This window comes from Gorilla gorilla, chromosome 1, assembly GCF_029281585.2.
Source record: "Gorilla gorilla gorilla isolate KB3781 chromosome 1, NHGRI_mGorGor1-v2.1_pri, whole genome shotgun sequence".
Classification (NCBI taxonomy): domain Eukaryota; kingdom Metazoa; phylum Chordata; class Mammalia; order Primates; family Hominidae; genus Gorilla; species Gorilla gorilla.
This window is the reverse complement of record NC_073224.2, coordinates 104,447,466-104,461,944: the sequence shown is the minus strand read 5'-3', so window position 1 is coordinate 104,461,944 and position 14,479 is coordinate 104,447,466. Positions and strand designations below refer to the sequence as shown.

The 14,479-nt window shown below is 36.2% G+C and overlaps 1 long non-coding RNA gene across 4 annotated transcripts in view; it reads left to right on the top strand.

The window, feature by feature from the left end:
- The window catches only part of LOC115930782 (uncharacterized), a 147,874-nt gene that overhangs the window by 114,772 nt on the left and 18,623 nt on the right, over positions 1 to 14,479 (top strand). For all 4 annotated transcript variants that reach the window (XR_010129658.1, XR_010129660.1, XR_010129659.1 and 1 more), the window contains 2 exons: positions 2,950 to 3,050; positions 6,064 to 6,187. This is a non-coding gene — a long non-coding RNA (uncharacterized lncRNA). The remainder of the gene's footprint in view (positions 1 to 2,949; positions 3,051 to 6,063; positions 6,188 to 14,479) is intronic.

Genomic DNA, 14,479 nt, shown 5'->3' with positions numbered 1-14,479 from the left:
AGTACAGAACAAAATGAAAAGTCTCCCATGTCTACCTCTTTCTACACAGACATGGCAACCATCCGATTTCTCAATCTTTTCCCCACCTTTCCCCGCTTTCCATTCCACAAAACCGCCATTGTCATCATGGCCCGTTCTCAATGAGCTGCTGGGCACACCTCCCAGACGGGGCGGCTGGCAGGGCAGAGGGGCCCCTCACTTCCCAGTAGGGGCGGCCGGGCAGAGGCGCCCCTCACCTCCCGGACAGGGCGGCTGGCCGGGCAGTGGGCTGACCCCCCCACCTCCCTCCCGGACGGGGCGGCTGGCCGGGCAGAGGGGCTCCTCACCTCCCAGTAGGGGCGGCCGGGCAGAGGCGCCCCTCACCTCCCGGACGGGGCGGCTGGCCGGGTGGGGGCTGTCCCCCCCACCTCCCTCCCGGACGGGGCGGCTGGCCGGGCGGGGGGCTGACCCCCACCTCCCTCCCGGACGGGGCGGCTGTCCTGGCGGGGGCTGACCCCCCACCTCCCTCCTGGACGGGGTGGCTGCCAGGCGGAGATGCTCCTCACTTCCCAGACGGGGTGGCTGCCGGGCGGAGGGGCTCCTCACTTCTCAGACGGGGCGGCTGCCAGGCAGAGGGTCTCCTCACTTCTCGCATGGGGCGGCCGGGCAGAGATGCTCCTCACATCCCAGATGGGGCAGCAGGGCAGAGGGGCTCCCCACATCTCAGAGGATGGGTGGCCGGGCAGAGACGCTCCTCACTTCCTAGATGGGATGGCGGCCAGGCAGAGGCGCTCCTCACTTTCCAGACTGGGCAGCCAGGCAGAGGGGCTCCTCACATCCCAGACGAGGTGGCGGCCGGGCAGAGGCTGCAATCTCGGCACTTTGGGAGGCCAAGGCAGGCGGCTGGGAGGTGGAGGTTGTAGCGAGCCGAGATCACGCCACTGCACTCCAGCCTGGGCAACATTGAGCACTGAGTGAACGAGACTCCGTCTGCAATCCTGGCACCTCGGGAGGCCGAGGCTGGCGGATCACTCGCGGTTAGGAGCTGGAGACCAGCCCGGCCAACACAGCGAAACCCCGTCTCCACCAAAAAAATACGAAAACCAGTCAGGCGTGGCGGCACGCGCCTGCAATCACAGGCACTCGGCAGGCTGAGGCAGGAGAATCAGGCAGAGAAGTTGCAGTGAGCCGAGATAGCAGCAGTACAGTCCAGCTTGGGCTAGGCATCAGAGGGAGACCGTGGAAAGAGAGGGAGAGGGAGACCGTGGGAGAGGGAGAGGGAGAGGGAGAGGGAGGAGATCTCATTCTTTTTTTTTACCTTTTTTTCATTTAGTATCCATGTTTCAGTATGTATGTCTAGTCCATTGCTTCTAATTGTGCTGTTGTTTTGCATCTACTCAGTATACCTCTGCACTTCCCTGGTGATGAACACTCAAATTGCTTCTAATTAATTCCTCAGCACTAAAAATAATGCTGTGACGAACATCCTCTTACATATGTCCATTATGGATCTCTGGGAGACATTTCTGGGGGTCATAAACACAGAAGTAGAATTTCTGGGTGGTAGGCTATATGTATACTTGATATTGACTAGATACTGTTAGATAACTCTCTAGAACAGCTTTACTTTCTTACCAGGAGTACATGAGATTTCCTAAACCCACATCCCAGCCAACACCTAGCAATATCTAGTTTCCTAACTTTTTCCAGCTCATTTCACTGTTATTTTGATTTTGATTTCCCTTATCCATGAGTTTGAACATCTTTATGTATATTTGTAAGCCATTTTGATTACCCTATTCTATACATTGCCTGTTCGAATACTTTGTCCATTTTTCTGTTAATTTTCTTTTTTTCTTTAAGAAGTTCATTGTATGTTCCAGATATTAGTACATTGTTATTTTTAGACACTGCAAATAATTTCAATGTGTCATCTCTCTGTTAACTTTGTTCATGGTGTCTTTCACTGAAGAGAAATCTTTAATTATGATGTAATAAAAGTCATCACTATTTTTGTATTATGTGTGCATGTAAAGTTCTATCTACAATGTTCTTTCCTGTGCTGAGATTACTAAGGTATTTTCCCATATTTTCTTCTCTTTACTTTGTTGTTTTAAGCTTCACATTCAGATATTTATTTCATTTGCAGTCTATCTTTGTATGTGACTTTAGGTAAATATCCAATTTTGTTTTTATCTATGGCATGAGCCAGGTTTGCAACTCCTTCTATTAATCTGCCCTTTTCCCATTGATATATGGTACCCACTTTACTATATATTAAGTTCCTATATAAACATACTTAATTTCTACGCTCCTTATCATGTTTCACTGATCTGTTTGTCACTGCAATAATATCACATTGTTATTATTACTTGACTGTGTAGTATGTCTTAATACTTGGAAGGGCATGTACCCATTCTTTGCCTTTTTCTTGAAATGTTGACTCACCTGTTCGTGGATCTTTATTCTTCCATAAAAACTTGAGGTTATTGAACTTCTCAAGAAATTCAACACAAATATTTTGAAGTATTTGTGATTGTGTTGAATGTATAGATTAATATGAACTGACATGTTTATAATATTAAGTCATCCCCCCCAAGATATGGAATGTCACTCCATTTATTCAGATAATCTTATATGTCATTTATTAGATTTAAAATTTTTCTCCATGGAAGTATTATATGTTGTCATTATTTTCTAGTTATTTTACATTTTTTTGTTGCTGTTCTGAATGATATCTTGTTTTTAAATACATTTTGTAATTGGTTATTGTTGGAGAGAAAAGTGCTTTTAATTTTTGTAACTTGATTGTTTCTGATAAACTTGCTGAATTATCTTATTAGTTGTAATACTTTGTTGGTTAGGTGCTTTTTTCTAGCTAGAGAGTCATATTATCTTACCTGCAAATAATGTCATTTGTTTTCTTTCTTTTTTCTACCAATGTATTTATTTCTCTTTCTTTCCTTATAGCATTGGGCAGGGCACCCCACTATGGTAAACACTAATAATGATATTGCTCCTGATTTTGTTTCTGAAGGGAATGCGTCTATGATTTCTTCATTAATTATAAGGTATACTGTATTTTTTGATATATTAATAAATTTCCATTTATTTCTAGTATGAGTTTTTATCTTTGATATGCATTGAGATTTGTCAAATGTATTTCCTGCATTAATTGAGATGAACATGTTATTTTAATTTTTTTAGTATATTAATGTGACAAATTTTAATTTAGGTTATGTGATTTTTAATAGTTTTTGCATCCTGTTATCAATCTGAATTAATTATTATATATGATTATATATGTAATTATATATAATATGTATATAATTATTAAGCATGTATTTTGTAGACAACATGTTGAATCTTTTTTGTAGTTTTTATCAACTATAAATGTCTCTGTCATTTCATTAGTTTAGGCTATTTACATTTTTGAAATTATGTTATTTTAATTATGTTCATTTAACTAACATAGTATTTCTGCCATTCTATTTCATACTTTGCCTTTTCTATACGTTGTTTAAATTTTTTTTAAAGACAATGATTGGCTGATTTTTTCTATTAACAGATAAACTCCAATTAAATAAATAAACAACCCATATTTGACTATATATTGTTTATTAAAAACACATCTAAAACAAATGACAAAGTAAAGATTAAAAGAGAAGGATGTAAAAGATATGGCAGGCAAACACTAATACAGTTAACAGCAGATTAAAATAGAATTAAAGGTAAAGTGTTTTGGTAATTAAAAGCATAATATATTTTGCAACCTTTTGCAAAGGGTTAAAGAGCAGTAAAAAGTAACAAAAATACAGATAAACTAATGATTTAAAAATAGAATATTATTGCCAGTTATCCCTTCAAAAAGCTGAAAAAATTGAATATTATAAACAACTAAGTACCAGTAATGTTGAAATCAACACAAAATGGATAAGTTAGTAAGAAAATGTCAATTGCCAAGGAATCTATATCTGACTTTCTATTTTCAACCATGAAAGACTGACTGTTTCAAACTCCAAAGTCAGGAGGCCCACCCACTAGTTTTAGCTAGATCTACCAAACCTTTAAGAAATCCACATTTTGCATGAACTATTCCAGTGCACAGAAAAGAATGAAAATTTCCCAACCAATTTTATCAGGTTAGTATAACCCGGTACAAAAATTAGATAGTGAAAGCCCAAGAACATAAAACTATAGATTAATTTCACTTATGAACACAGAATGCAAATATCCTAATAAAATATTAGCATATCAGTTCCAGGAGTGTCCCAAATTTATTTCCCAAATACAGTTTACCAAAAGATTCCAAGATCTGTTTAACTTTTGAAAATCAATTAATATAATTTAAAAATAAGTGAAAAAAATATATAATCCTTTCAGTAGATTGAACAAGACATTTGATAAAATTTTAAACTCATTTGTAGTAGAAGTTTTCAGCAAACTAGGAATAGAAGGGAACTTTCTTAATCTGATATTGGCTGTCTAACAGAAATCTATAGCAAACATTATACTCTACTTCAAATACTGAAACATTAGAACAATGTCATTGAAGTCAGAAAGAAGACAAGGATGCCTACTATGAGTACTAATATTTAGATAGTCCTAATCAATAAGAAATGAGGTAGCAATTCCACTTCTGGGTAGTTATCCAAAACAATTGAAAGCAGGGATTTGGACAGATGCTTTTTGACCCACGTTCATAGCAGTGTTATCGACAATAGCCAAAAGGTGGAAACAGCCTAAATGTCCATTTTGTTAATGGATAAACAAAATGTGGTATTTACATACAATGAAATATTATCCAACCCTAAAAAGGAATGGCATTCCAATACATGCTACAACACAGTTGGGTCTTGAAGAAATTATGCCAAGCAAAAGAAGCCAGACACAAAAGGACAAATGTCGTATGACTGCACTTAGATAAGGTACCTAGAGTAGTCAAATTCATTGAGGCGGAAAAGAGAATGATGGCTGCCGATGGAAAGGGAGAATGGAGGATTATTGTTGAATGGATACAGAGTTTCAGCTTGGGAAGATGTAAAATTTCTGGAAATGGAAGGTTTTGACTGTTACACAACAATATGTATGTACTAATGCTATTTAATGGTACACCAAAAATGATTAAAATGATAAATTTTATATTATGTGTATCTTACCGCAATAAATAATTTAGAAATGTGGAATCAATGTTGAAAGAAAGATAATTTGTTCATCAGTTTCAGACAAAATGAACCCCCCAAAATTAATTGACAAACATTCAAAGATAATAAGAGTGCAGCAAGATAGTCAAATACACAATCAGAATGAATAAGTTCACAGCTTCCTATACAATAGAAATCACCAATTCAAAAATATGATAGAAAAATTCCATTTGTATTAACAACAAAAATAAACCCCCAAATAAGCCTAATGAAAAAGTGAAATACTTTTATAGGAAAAAAACTTACAAAAGGATATAAAAGAAAATCTGAATAAATTGTGAAATACAGCATGTTAAGATGACCAGTTGTCTGAGTCAGTTTGGAAAATGTATGGGGGTCTTTAAAAAAAAATGGAATTACAATATGAGCCATCAACTTCACTTCTGAGTGTATAGCCAAAGGAATTAAAATTGGTGTTGAAGAGATATCTGCATTCTCACTTAAACATACCACTTAAAAATGTACACTAAATGTTAGGTGTTTTCTGTGTGTACATACATGTCTATAAAAATATCTTTAAGTTGTCTGGAAAGAATCAAGCCCTATTCCTCAGTGATTATTCCTGGGTACAGAAAAGAAGTTATTGGATTTGGGATGAAGGTCAGAGGAGGCTGTAGCATATATCTACAAATATTCTAAATTTTCAAAGGAAGAATATATTTCTGTATCATTTCATAATTAAAATCAATTTTTAAAACGTTTTTTATTTGCGGCATGTTTTTGTTGAATGAATGCATGGTATGAACTAATAATGATGTGTTCAGTAATTTTCATGCATATAATTAATAGGAGAATAGTTTTGATGACAATTTTATTTATTTACAGTAATATATTGGCTTATTTTACTAGCAGGCTTGCATGTCTGTTTGTTTGTATTTAGAGACTGGGTCTCACTCTGTTGCCCAAGCTGGAGTACAGTGGCACCATCATAACTCACTGCAGCCTTCAACTTCTGGGCTCAAGTGATTCTCCCACCTCAGCCTCCCAAGTAGCTGGGACAACAGGTACAGTCCACCAAACCCAGCTAATTTTTTTATTTTTTTGTGTGTGTATAGACAGGTTCTCACTTCATTGCCCAGACTGGTCTCAAACTCCTGCCCTCAAGGAATCCTTCTGCCATGGCCTCTGAGCCACCATACCTGGTGCATGTTTATGTAACATGTCTATATTAAAAAATAAGAAAAAACATTGATAACACTTAAAAAGATGGGCTCTCATATTAAGTCCTCCTTTAACTTCCGCTACACCTACACTAACCCATTTCCCTTTGGTTCTATTTCCAAAAGACAACATGAGGTGGTAGGAAAAGCCCTGGTCTGGGATATGGTATGCAGTGTTGTTCTGATTAACAGTTGACATCTATTGGTTGTGTGACACTGGAATTCACTTTTTTAAGATGAAATATAAAGGGAATATCATGGGGTTCCTAACCTGGCAATATCTATGAGTGTACTTTGAAAGGTCTGTAAAGTCCCTGAAATTATAAGGAAACTTTGTAAGTGGGTCTCCGCATTTTTTTGAGGGGAAGGGCATTTGGGAGAGGGATGCTCAAATAGTTCTGGAACAAGAAAACAACAAAAGGTTAAGAGCCATTGACCTAGATGATCTTCAGTGACCTTTCAGCTGTGAAATTCTGTTAAAAGTAATCCTTGAGGCTTGAGGCTCTTTTTTTGCCCTGTCCTATCTGTTTCTCTTTCCCTTTATCAAACTCCTAAACACAAAACAAAAAACAGTTATCAAGTTTCATCAACTATAAAATATATATTTGATTACCAAAGTTAATATGATTATTAAATGGAATAATTCATGTAAAGCCCTTTACCACTGTCTGGCACAGAGTAAACAAACAACAGATAATTTTTTTAAAAAAGAGCTGAGGTGGAATTTATTGGTGTTACAACAGCAAGTTTAAATCCCTAAGCCAGTAGGCTAGGCCTGTGATTTTTTTAGCTCATTGGAGGAAGGTGATAAACTTTGAAATAGTCAGTGATTAAGGCTGGAAAATTCTTTGAGTTCTGAGAAAACCAGTAGAAACTCAGCTTTGTCCAAAACCTGGAAAATGATAGGCATTCAATCAATGTTAGTTTCTTCCAAAATTTGGCCTCATATTCCTCACTTTTTATCTTTTTTCTCACCTAGAGGGTCCAAGGCCTAGAATGCTTATTAAAGACCTTGCAAAAAATAATAGAGTTACACTTTTTAAAGGTCTTACTAGAATTTTCTATAGCCATGGTTCTCAATATGTAGTCTTGGGGTGCATGTGAAGTAAAAACTACTTTCATCATAATACTAAGATATTATTTGTCTTTTTAATTTTCATTCTCTTACAAGTATCCAGTAGAGTTTTCTAGATGTGTGATGCCACAACAGCTGGAAGGCACAACTAGGTACTATAATCCAGTTGTCTTCTATTAAGCTAGACATCAATGAGATTTTCAAAAGTGTAAAACAATGCCACTCTTCTCATTGTTTTCTAAAAATAGTTACATTTTAATAAAAATATGGTATGTTAATATGTAATGGACTTGTTAAATGAATAAATACTTTAAAAACGTCTCAGTTTTAGTTTCTAATATGGAAAATATTGGTAGACATAATACCCATAAACAAAAGCTCTTCATGTTTCTCAGTAATTTTTAAGAGCAAAAAGCGGACTTCAGGCAGAAATCCTCGAGAATCACTTCTGCTGATTCTACTGAGAATTACTTCTCTGTAGAAATAATTGTTCATTAAATGGATAAAAAATATGGAGAAAACTATGGTTTACCTTCATCCTGGACATTGTCATCATGCTCAATCTCTTGTTTTTATGAATAACTTTTAACTTTTTTCTCTAAGTGAAATGGACTTTTTTGCAATCATATTTTTTAGCTAGAAGGCTGACAAGAGCCAAATTCATAATAGAAAACTGATCCTATATGCCAGAAATGCTGACCAAAGCTTGGAGATCTGCCACACAAAATAATTCCATTTGGGAGTTTTTCATAAAAATGCTTGGATCTCCACCCCAGTTAGATCTTCTTTTTAACTGTACTCTCTGATCGTGTTAACACTTTGCCTCCTTCCAGCAGAATAACCTAAGCTTAAGTCTCGCTCTATTGTATGACTTTGACGACACATTTCTTCTTGATCTGACCTCTCTTTGTTTGCCTTGAATGACCTTGTTTTCCCAGTTCCCTGGAACAGGAATTATTCTTTGTCTATCTGGATCATGTTCTTTTGCTCCAAAGTCTCTGTGTCTATACTTTGTGTGAGTGTAAACATATGCGTTCGTTTATATTTTATTTTAGTGACTTTTTAAATTTGAAAGAATGAATGCTCCTTAATTATAAAATAGTCAAGCAATACAGAAAATTGTAATAGAAGACAGCAACAAATCATCACGGATTCCATCATATAGAAATAATCAGTGTTAACTTCTGGAAAACATTATTTCAGATTGCTTTGTATGCAGCTGGATGGAGAGTTAGACAAAATTTATTTAACACAATGGAATCATACCATTTATGCAATTTTAAATAAAAAGTTAACAATTTTCCATAGTATCTTAATTTTTATTCATATTTAACTTGCTACAAAAGATTCCAAAGAAACTTATTTTTATTTTCATTTTACAGTCTTCCCATGCCTATTACTCCAACATCATTTCTTGCTATGCTTCCACATACAATCTATGTCTTAGCTATGCTGGATTATTTTCAGGTTCCCTGAGCTCACTATGGTCTTTCTTACTTTAAGACTTTACATACACTTAACAAAAGCCTGGAGTAGTTAGTCTCCTCAGATAAACCTGAATAACTCCTGACCATCTCTGGAGACCCACTGCAAATTCTCCTCTTTCCTTAAGATTTCTCTGAATCCTTTCTTCACCTTTAATCAGGGTTAGTTGATCACTTTACTGAAAACGGAGGATCACCCTCTGGTTCCAAATTACTTAGATGTGTTTCTGGCTTTACCAAATTTTTCTAGAATTAAAAAGAATTGGCAAATTTTCAGTTCTTAATTAGAATGTAGAAATGAAGTGTGGGAGAGGCAGTTTCGCATACTGATCATACTGTGGCAAGTGCTATAATTGACATGATCAATAATAGTTCCTTGATTATGTCTTATTTGATCATGTCTATTATAGTACTTGCCACAGTATTCATATCTGTTGTTTTCTCATATGTTGGTCTCCTTGATGAACATATAAAGAAAGGAACAGGGACAATGTCTTCTATTTCTAATTTCAGTATCAAGTACATTATCTGTCATTTAAGTTGTTATTAACTTCCCTCCAATGAATAGATGAGTGAAAGAGTGACCCTAATGTACTGACAACACCCACATTATCTGCATCATCTGGATTCTGTCATTAAAATAATCACAGAGAGATTACTAATCAGCCTAGCCCACATTCTTGGATTATATGTTGCAGGAGAGCTGTAGAAATATGAGTGTTTGGTCACACATAGGTGGAGCTCAACCATCTGTTCTTTCAGCCCTGACAAAACTAGTCAGGAAAGGTATTAGGAAGAATGGGGCAAGTATTGTAAAGAAAAGAGCAGTAGGAACTGGCAGTAGGAACTAGTAATGTTGCTGGAAAATGAAGCCTATTGGGTATTCCCCTAATCTGCAAATATTCAAATCTAGAGCCTATGTGGTACACTTTGGGAGACAACATAACCCTTGTCTAGCCTCTGAAATTGCACCAAATGGAAACAATTGCAGGCTCTAATACATTTTTTAATGCTACCTGAAAAAAATTAGTTTGGATGAGACATGATTTTATTTGTTTACTGGTTGATTGGTTTTTAAGACATTCAGCTAGCCTAGCAAGGCAACAAACAACATCAGAGCTGACAAAATGTCATCTTGAGAATTTAAGGAAGAAGAAGGGTTGAACTACTGTCCTATTAAAGCCCTCTTGACAAAAAATAAAGAATGATACTACTGAGTGAGGTATGGAGAATATTTTAACATTTAAAAAATTTAAAAATATATTTAAAGTCTATTATCTATCTATTAGTCTATCTGTCATCTATCTGTCTCTATCACCTATCATCGATCTACCTATCTAGTCTATTGATTCTAAAAGAGGAAGCATAAAGTGATTTTTAGAGGAAAGAAAGTGAGGGAAAATAACATTTGATGTGTATTCTCTGTTAGGATTTTTTTTTAACCTCCATGACCCTCAATTTTGTCTGTAAGGTATGGTTAATTTTTTACTTGCAAGGTTGTTTTAGAGCAAGTGTCTGAAACATAGTGAGTAGGCATTCAGTAAATTTTAATTTTCTTTTTTTAATCCAGAGTGGAATAAATAACACAAATATTGAATATTTTGTACCAAGTTTTAGAAAGCAGCAACCAGTAGATGGATACAGATTTTTTTGTTTGTTGTTGTTGTTTCTTAATCAGCCTCAGAGGAATCTTGAAGTAATGACTTTAAGCTAGGGATAATCTGTCTGTACTTGTATGTAAGTTCTTGAGCTCCTTAGATCTTGTTCTTGTAGCCAAAGCAGATCACCCTATTTGTGAATTTCAGGGTCTCTCTATATTTCCTCTTCTCTAATAGCCTCAGTATAGGAAACTGCCTCTCCCACCCTTCATTTCTATGTTCTAATTAAAAATGGATAACCTGCCAATTCTTAAAACTTTAATTCTAGAGAAAGTGGTAAAGCCAGAAACACATGTAAGTGATTTGGAACCAGAGGCTGTTCCTCCATTTCATCCTTTTCCTAATTACTGCACTTTATTTGTAGAAAGTAAGACAACATGAGATTTTTATTAATGTACATTGTGGGGAAATGAAAAAATAATATGAGACAACTTAACATATCTAAACAATCTTTAGAAAATGAACATGTTTTTCTTTGCAAATTTCATACTTCTTTGTGTTAGATGGCTTTATAATGCAAAAAATATACTTGTGAACTTCTACTGGTAATTCTATGCACTTTTAAGGAGAGTTTCACTCACTTTCACTTACCATGTTTTCCAAAGATTCAGTAAGATGTTGCTTAAAACCAGTTTCAAAGCCTGCGTTAGTGGCCTTTTAATTGTGTCAAATCATTATTAGAGAGGAAGCTTCTGTCTGCTGGCTTGATTAATTTCCAACCAAATCCAGAATTGCCTCAATCTTTACTTTTTAAAGATTTTCTACTTTTTCTTGCTCATTTCCCCACAGTTTACATACCCACCTTTGATTGTGTTAGAGTGCTCCACAAAGGTTGTACTCAGCATGTAGTATTAGAAAGTCTTCTCTGGTTATCAAGGACTCTTGGAACACAGGGCCTATGTATTACACTCTAACAGAACAGCCAGTGCATGCAGTGTGTCTGGTACAAACTGACCTTCAATTTCCCTCATCCAAAGGTCATCTTTATCTAGAAAGTTTGCAAGAAGAGGGATTTTATCTTTCTTTCCTCCCATTTTGGCCACCCAGAGTTCCTCTTCAGTGCCATGTACTCTCCATGACAGTCAAACCCGGTGGTTTGACATCACTGGGTATTTCTTGGCACAGAAATGCTTTACCTACAGGTTGCTAGCACACAGATGGTAGTAGAGGGGAAATCTCTAACTGTATGTACCTATGACACTTCTCTTTCTAGCATCTAAGAAATTCAACTGTTCACAGAGGTTTCACATGGGGGCACCCCAGTTTTGAACTTTTTCTTTGTAGACCATACCTGATGTCTCATTTTTATCTTTCCTTTTATCTTAGAAGGGAGATGTGTAACTCTCTTTGAGTTATTTAATACTTCTGGTGTAATTTATAAGGAACAATTGCCACCTATTTGATTAAAACATATTATTGAGAGTTTTAGCAATGTGGAATATATTACATTTAAATTTCAAATGGGTGTGGTCAAGGGATTATGGGGGTTATTTATGTACATAACCTATATATTTATATATACACATATACATATTTACACACACATACAATAAAGGCACATTAACGTTTATTCAGGAGACCAGTGAAACTTTAGACATTTGTAAATGTATACTTAGAGAATAAAGCCTTTCTTTCTTGTTAATGCTTTAGACAGTGATTAGATTGAGGGAAAGATCAGATGTTGAGTTTTACCTTCTTTGGACTCATCATTAGTATCTGAGTGTTTCACTGCTGTCTAGCGGTAGAATATGGAATTACAGATGTGTGGAATGAGTGCAGACGCCCTGACACGAGAGAGCTTTGGCTTGAGAATCAGAAACCTATACCTTGGTCATAGCAGCACTTCCAATTAGCAAGTTAATCTCTTCTATTGTAAATAAAGTAAATCCATAGATTTACTTTACTGCCATCTAGCTGTGCAGAGGTAGGATAAAAATCTATGGATTTCTCTTTTTATTATAGGTATAGACTTTATCTATAATAGAAAGATTAAATATCAAATTTAAATTTCTAATTGTTCTTTGATAATTAGTATTTACATTCAGTGAATAAATGGTGATTGATAGATTGGTATGAATTGGTTACTAGCGTTAACTCCTATATACACAGTAATTTTGCTGAGTATCATTAATAGTATAACAGTAGCTTTTTCACTAGCAAACTAACAGACTAGTGTTATGTTGATTACATAGTACGATTTAAAGTTCATAAAGTACAAGTCCTTCTTAATATTAAAATTTAAAAACTAGATTAGATAGATATATTCTGAGTCTAATCAGAGGAATGAGCCTGTTTGTTGTTGTTGTTGTTTTCATGTAACTTCTGCTTCTAATAGGGACTTGTGATTTTGAACACTCACTGATGAATTTCAGTTTAGTTTGAATTCCAAAAGTGAAGGTGGAGGAAAAGTAGCTTGATTTTTGAGTGAAAAGAGGATAAATTTGGATAGCACCAAATTTAATGGTGAGAATTATCACTCTTTAAATACGGTGTGCTTGGCTTTTTTATTTTAACTTGCAAATTAAGGAAGTAATCTTTAAAGTTCTTACTAGTTCTGACAGTCTGGACATTTTCTTTGGGTTTTATAGTAGTAAACTTTCTACTGAGGATAGTGCATTTTGTACATAATTCTTCTACTCATCATTACTTCTCTCATATTCATAATAAATTCATGTATTTTCTCCTTATAGGCAGGAAAAATATATTTTTAACTGTTTTTTCTTCTACTGGAAACCTCCGGGCCCAATTAGCTTCTATTGATAGTGATTCTTCCATTAATATCTTTGACAGAGAAAATCCATGGTGTATAATTCTTATTTCCAGAGCTTGGGTTGTCTTAGAAAGTAGCTTCTTGGGATTATGTTTGATAATAATTGCTGTGATGATCATGATTAACCAGAACATCTGAGGTCAACTCATCAGTATAAAGCCTTTCTGTAAATGCTTTACAGAAGCATTGGACAGCGATTAGATTGAGGAAAAGATCAGATATGGTTGAGTTTTGTCTTCTTTGGAGTCCTTATTATTGGTACCTGAGTGCTTCACTGCCACCTAGCTGTGTGGAGGTGGAAGAAAACTGCATCTGATCCCATGGCAGGAAACTGTGTGTTTGTGGAGATGAAAGAGAAGAGAAACTATAACTTGATGAAATGTTTATTGCCAATTTTTATGAAGTACAATTTTCTGGATCCTATATCCAGAAGGCCATGACAATAAATTTAAATATAATTGTACAGAGTTCGAGTAGTGACACAAAAAGATGCAAATATTCTGAATATTCATGTGGGAAACTACTACAACATTCTTTGTTCAGGATGGGATGTGTTATAATGTTTCTAGAGACATTTTGGCTCCTAAACCACGTCATTTAGCTCCTTGGATAGGTTTGTCAATAATTAATTAAAACAAAATCTGGAAAATCCAAATTTTGAAATTTGGAAATTTTTTTAAAACCTAATTTTATTCCCAACCACACAAATCTCACTTTATTATATAGTTCTGAATATAGCCCCAAATGGTGTTTATTTTTTTCTTCCATTCACTATTTTCTTTCTTTTTTTCAAGGTGGAGTCTTGCTCAGTCACCCAGGCTGGAGTGCAGTGGTGCGATCTCGGCTCACTGCAACCTCTGCCTCCCGGGTTCGATCAATTCTCCTGCCTCAGCCTCCTGAGTAGCTAGGATTACAGGTGCCCGCCACTGCATCCAGCTAATTTTTGTATTTTTAGTAGAGACGGGGTTTCACTATGTTGGCCAGGCTGGTCTCGAACTCCTGACTTCGTGATCCACCCATCTTGGCCTCCCAAAGTGCTGGGATTACAGGCGTGAGCCACCACGCCCGGCCCCATTCACTATTTTCTAACCAAGGAGTTCAATGAATGTGGAACCTTACAAAAACACCTGGTACCAAACAAAAGTAATA